The sequence below is a fragment of the Sinohyriopsis cumingii genome, chromosome 19 (assembly GCF_028554795.1).
Source record: "Sinohyriopsis cumingii isolate HCF-2022 chromosome 19, ASM2855479v2, whole genome shotgun sequence".
NCBI lineage: Eukaryota > Metazoa > Mollusca > Bivalvia > Unionida > Unionidae > Sinohyriopsis > Sinohyriopsis cumingii.
In genome coordinates this window covers 46,143,283-46,149,739 of record NC_142979.1, presented here as the reverse complement: position 1 = coordinate 46,149,739, position 6,457 = coordinate 46,143,283, and the positions used below count along the sequence as shown (strand labels likewise).

The window sequence follows — 6,457 nt, the reverse complement described above, 5'->3', positions numbered from 1 at the left end:
AGAGATTTGACTTAATAACCGAATTAATAGACCTGCTTGAATAACTGATCCAACGGAATTGATAGATATGAACTGTCTTCTGTAACACAATAACCGAATTAACAGACCTGATGGAATAACTGATCTAACGGATTTCATAGATGTTATCTGTCTTCTGTAACACAATAACACAATAACACAGACCTGATTGAATAACTGATCTTACGGATTTGATAGATGTTATCTGTCTTCTGAAACACAAGAACTAAATTAACAGACCTGATGGAATAACTGATCTAACGGATTTGATAGATGTTATCTGTCTTCTGTAACACAATAAACAAATTAACAGACCTGACTGAATAACTGATCAACGGATTTGATAAATGTTAACTGTCTTCTGTAACATTTCATAAATATTTTTCAAACAAATCCGGAACAAATAAATACAGGCAATAACAAATTCAGTGATGATTGTTACTATTGCTATCTCATACGACATGTAATAGCCAAATACAGAAAGTGGGAACAGTAAGTTCACCGACTCGCTGTCTTTTGAGTCTGCCAGTGTATTATCTATAATGGAACTACCCCACTTACCCCTGTACTAGTTAAAATGGCACTACCCACTTACCCCTGTATTAGTTATAACTACCCTACTTACCCCTGTATTAGTTATAACCGAACTACCCCACTAATCAGTGTATTAGTAATAACGGAACTACCCCACTTATCCCTTATTTAAAAAGGAACTACCTCACATACCATGCTAACTATAACAAAACTACCCCACTGATCCTTGTATTAGCTACAACGGAACTACCCCACTTACCCCTGTATTAGTTATAACAGAACTACCACACTTACTCCTGAATTAGTTGTAACAGAACTACCTCACATACCATATTAGCTAAAACGGAACTACCCAAATAATCCTAACATTAGTTATAACGGAACTACCCAACTTACCCCTGTATTATGTATAACGGAACAACGCCAATTACCACCCCTAGCGAAATGTAACTTTCTTACAAATGATTTTTATCTATACTTTGCGCTCAAACGTTTGTGATTCATGAACTGTGAATTTTCTTGTTTCTTTTTTGTTGCTACCTTATCAATCTGAATTCTGTGCGCATGCTCCTCAGAGGACCACCTCCTTCCAGAAGTAATGCTGACTTCCCAGATTAATTCTTATGTTCACGCAACCACTTTATTTTGTATCGTATGCAGAAATTATAAACCTTTTCCTTATCGCTTAGCTAATAATGATTTTTAATTGCGGAGTCTATGTTATTTTATTTTATTTTATTTTAAAGTGAGTTTCTATAAACAGATAATTGGGTTCTCAATTATAAAGAAACGATGTTCATTCTAACGAGGCCACTGTACACATAGAGACATGGCGATACTTTTGAGGTACACGTCCATATTGAAGTAGGATGATACAAATAATGCATCTGTACACACTGAAATATGATTATTCTAATAAGGCCCCTGTACACATTGAAATAGGACGATACTAATAATGCATCTGTACACAGTGAAATGTGATGATACTAGTAAGGCCACTGTACACATTCAAATAGGACGATATTAATAAAGCCACTGTACACATTGAAATGGGGTGATACTAATAATGTAGCTGTAGACACTACGATAGGATTATACTAATAAGGCGCGTGTACACATTGAAAATGGATGATACTAATAAGGCCTATGTACACATTCAGATAGTACGATACCTATAAGGCCATAGTACACATTGAAATGGAATGATACTAATAAGGCTCCTGTAAAACTTGAAATAGGTGTGATGTGTGATGTGATTTGGATTTTTAACGTAGCTTTAACAATCTTCCAGTCATATCGCTACGATGTCTGCAGTGTGACAGTTTATAGTGATGTCTAGCACCGGGACATCATGCCGCAGACATGTAGCATGAAGTCCCACCCAGTCACATTATCCTGACACCAGGTCGACTAGTCCAAACGCTAACCTCTTAATGCTGAGCGCCAAGCAAGGCAGCTGCTAGTACCATTTTTGTAAGTCTTTGGTATGACTCGGCCGGGGATCGAACCAACGATCTCCCTCATCCGAGGCGGACGCTCTAACCACTAGGCCACCGGAGCGGTAATTGAAATAGGACGATACTAATAAGGCCACTGTACACATTGAAATAGGATGATACTAATTAGGTCCGTATACACATTGTAATAGGATGGTACTAATTAATTCCGTGTACACATTGAAATACGATGATTCTAATATGGCCACTGTACACAGTGCAATAGGACGATACTAATAAGGCCCATGTACACATTAATAGTAATAATGCATCTATACACATTGAAATATGATGACACTAATATGGCCTATGTACAAACTGAAATAGGACGATACTCATAAGGCCACTGTACACATTGAAATGGGATGATAGTAATAATTCATCTGTACACATTGAAATGATATGATTTTAATAAGGCGACTGTAGTCATTGAAATATGATGATTCTAATAAGGCCACAGTTCACATTGAAATGGTATGATTCTAATAAGGCCACTGTAGTCATTGAAACAGGATGATTGGAACAAGGCCACTGTACACATTGAAATGGGACGATTCTAATAAAGCCAATGTAGTCATTGAAATAGGATGACTCTAATAAGGCCCCTGTACACATTGAAATGGGATTATACTAATTATACCCGTGTAAACATTGAAATGGGATTATACTAATAAGGCCTGTGTACGCATTGAAATGGGATGACGCTAATAAGGCCACTGTACAAATTGAAAAGGGATTATACTAATAAGGCCCCTGTACACATTGAAATGAGATGATACTAATAAGACCTTGTACACATTGAAATAGGCCTAGGATGGCACTAATAAGGCCCGTTTTTTACATTCCTTTAAATCAGATTGTGTAACATTAGTACTAACTTAGATCAACTGTCACACACACAGAGGTGGCGTTAGGAGTACGCGGGGCTTTTGTACTATTCTTGATATACCATGCGTGTAGCGTGACGTTCACGGCATACACCATGGTCTCTGCTTCCAGTGGATGAGAAATGGACCAATCGGCTCCAAAAGTAGAACATAACCAATGTATGTCATCATGCGAGTCAAAATCAGTGTATGTCATTATGCGTGTCTAAATCAATATATGTTATAATGCAAAGTTAAAATCAATGTATGTGAGAATGTGTGTCAAAATCAATATATTCCATAATACGAGTCAAAATAACGTGTGTGATCATACGTGTAAAATGTATTCATCATGTGTGTGAAAATCAATGTATGTCATCATTCGTATGATCAATGTATGTCATCATGCGTGTCAAAGTCAATCAACGTCATCATGCGTGTCAAAATCAATGCATGTCATCATGAGTCTCACATTCAATATATGTCATCATGTGTGTCAAATTCAATCTATGTCATAATGCCTGTCAAAATCAATCAATGTCAATATGCATATTAAAATCAATATACGTCGTCATGAGTGTCAAAATCTATATATGTCATTATGCGTGTCAAATCCAATGTATGTCAGCATGCGTGTCTAAATAACAATTCTTGAGAATAGTTATGCTTGCAATATATTTTAATTGTCAAAATATACCGAAATAATGCCCTTATTGGCATAAATGTGAAGTTTTCAGAGATCTTTGTAACAGCAACCACTCTTTTGTGTTCAAGTCTTTTAAAATCAGTGACACCAGTTTGCAGCATAATCCACTTCCATTGTGAGATTTCCAGTTTACATCATAATCCGTTTCCATTGCGGGGTTTCCAGTTTACATCATAATCCGTTTCCATTGCGGGGTTTCTAGTTTACAGCATAAACGTTTCCATTGTGAGGAATCCAGTTTATTGCATAACCAGTTTCCATATTGACATTTCCCTTTACTATATCAAAATTATAAAAACTGTTTTCTTGACATCCCTGGAAATAACGGAAACAGTGACATCAAGCCAGACTCACAGCATATTCCATACATAGCAGATTCCAAGACACTGCCAGAAAATTGCTTCAGCTTTATTATTAAATTAATTTCTTACTGAACTCAAAGCAAGAATAGTGTTTCGAGATATCCGAGGGTAGGAACGTTTTTTCTAAATATCCCAGCCTTGACAGAGTTCAGGAATTAATTCTTTGATTATAGGTAGTCGGTGGCATGAAAAGATTTGTTAAAACTAGTAATTTGCCATTTTCTAGGAGTATAATTGATGGTAGCATTGACCAATTTCGTAAGATGAATCCTCCCTAATTGCTTAGTACAAGCAATTCCCTATATATTTTCAGGAAAATGTATTTACTAATCTTCGGCTTGGAAAGGATTGCTGATATGGTCATGCAATTGTAAAGCAAGAAAAAAATATGCAAGTCTGAAATTAGGATCTCGTGATTGTTTGGGCGTGAGTTCATTGGAGGGAATTAATTTCTTCGCTTGCGCGTTTAAGAACCCTAGAGCAGAGAACGACTGTTTTCTTGAAGTGCATGAAAATATTGGAAACAATGACATCAAGTCAGATTCATACAAGTGTAGAGACCCGTTACGTGTTATAGTTATGTAATGAGGGTGTATAATACTTGCGCATACATTTAGAAACTCTCTGGTTTTCGTTATCACTTGCACTTACATAGCAGATTCCAAGACACTTCCAAACAAAAGACGAAGTCCATATGTGGCTTCTAAACATTAACCTATATGTGTGTATCCGATTTATTACTAAATTAATTTCTCACTGAAATCGAGCTATCCGAGGATAGGAACTTTTTTCTAAATGTCCCAGACCTACCGACCCGAAAATCATTTGTTGGTCCCAAATTTGCTAGGACAATACCGGATGTAAAGAAATTGTAATATGCGTTCCTTTACAAAATGATCAACTGTTCGTATAGCACTAATGCCATACTCAAACGACGGTTACTTAAAGTTTCAACTCAGAAGCATTTTGTACTTTACATTATTCAAACAAGGCATGCTACTGGTCAGAAGTTATAAAGTTAATTGGATCTTTCGTATATCACCATGACTCGGTCAAACTTGAAATCTCCGTGTCATAGTGTCATATCAGGAAGGCAAATCTTGCATCATATTTCACGAACAACACACTTTTTCGGGCGACCTTTGTATCCCTAAATATCAGGTTCTGTATAATGTTTTCTATCTTTATTGCTACTACATCCTTACTTTATGATTCAGTGTATCAACCTTACCATGTGTATACACTATGATAATGAGGCAGGTGTTTCCAATCTAAAAGGATGTACAAAGTTAAAACCTATTTATTTTATTTTTTCTCCATTGGCTTAAAATGTTTACAACCTATAAATTTAACCGACTAATCGCGAGTTTTATTACTAAACAAACAGCTTTAATCTCGTTTTTCTCTTGTGTTTATTACCGATATATTTGTTGCCGCTTGTGTTGTTGGTGTCTGTTAAATGTGGCTCATTATGTGTATTATGTCTTTAAATTAAATATATGCTTACAAACACTAATTATCCTTTCAGATATGTTACCCCTATATTGATTAGTAACTTTAGCTTAAGTAAAATTATGAATGCGTATTCGATAAACCAAGATTTCATAGTGAGAGAAACAAAGACATTCCGTGTATGTAATAAAAGCGTACTTACGCGTACGGTTCGGGTAATGGACTATTGCATCCATATCACACGGATTCGTTAACGATATGGAACATACATAAACTCCTCCCTGGCACCCCAAGCCATAACCATGTCCAATTTGGTAAAGATAAAGTAGACCCATTCAAACGATAAGAAAGCAAACATACCGGTATATTTCTGAATCCATCTTAAGTAATATTATAGAAGCATGTGCGTGTTGTTAAAAGTGCCTTTAAACCAACAAAACAAACAAATCCAACTTAACAAAGGGATATGTCATTTCATATGATGCAGTAGATTCAGTCTAACGTCCCTTGAATGCCTGGTATCTTTCGGGCCTAGGTCAACAATTGATTCCATTAAAATGTCACTAAATTCAAGAAGTAAGTGTGAGAATAATTCTAAGCGTGTCGCCAAGAAAGTTTGCAAAATACGTTTGTTTTGTATCACTCGGTCTTCAATTATCTAAACACTGCAGAGAGAGGGATTACTCTGCAGATGGTAGACATATATTTCCAGAGGAGGTAAATCTAACCGGAACATAAGCCGCTCAGTTATGACGCCAAGATACGGGCAATGTACGTCACTAATATTTTGTTATTTAAATCAAACGGGTAGTACAAGTCAGTGGACGATTATGGAGTGGCTGGGCGAAACATATTAACGTATTAAGAGGCCAACTCTATGATTAATAGTGCAAGGGGTGATTGGGGAATGGTGGGGTGAAATTACCATTAGCGTCTTATGACACTAGTTACAATTTTAATAGAGCACTGGGTAGTTGGGAAATTTTAGGGTGAAATAACTATTAGCTTGCTATGATGCCAGAC

At 36.3% G+C, this 6,457-nt stretch overlaps 1 long non-coding RNA gene across 1 annotated transcript; it reads right to left on the bottom strand.

Annotated features, from left to right (window-relative positions):
* Window positions 1–3,575: 3,575 nt before the first annotated feature.
* On the bottom strand, window positions 3,576–5,875 carry LOC149775633 (uncharacterized). The gene is made up of 2 exons (XR_016416479.1): window positions 5,637–5,875; window positions 3,576–3,935 (listed from the first exon to the last, which is right to left on the bottom strand). It is a non-coding gene; the product is annotated as an uncharacterized LOC149775633 (long non-coding RNA).
* Window positions 5,876–6,457: the final 582 nt, after the last annotated feature.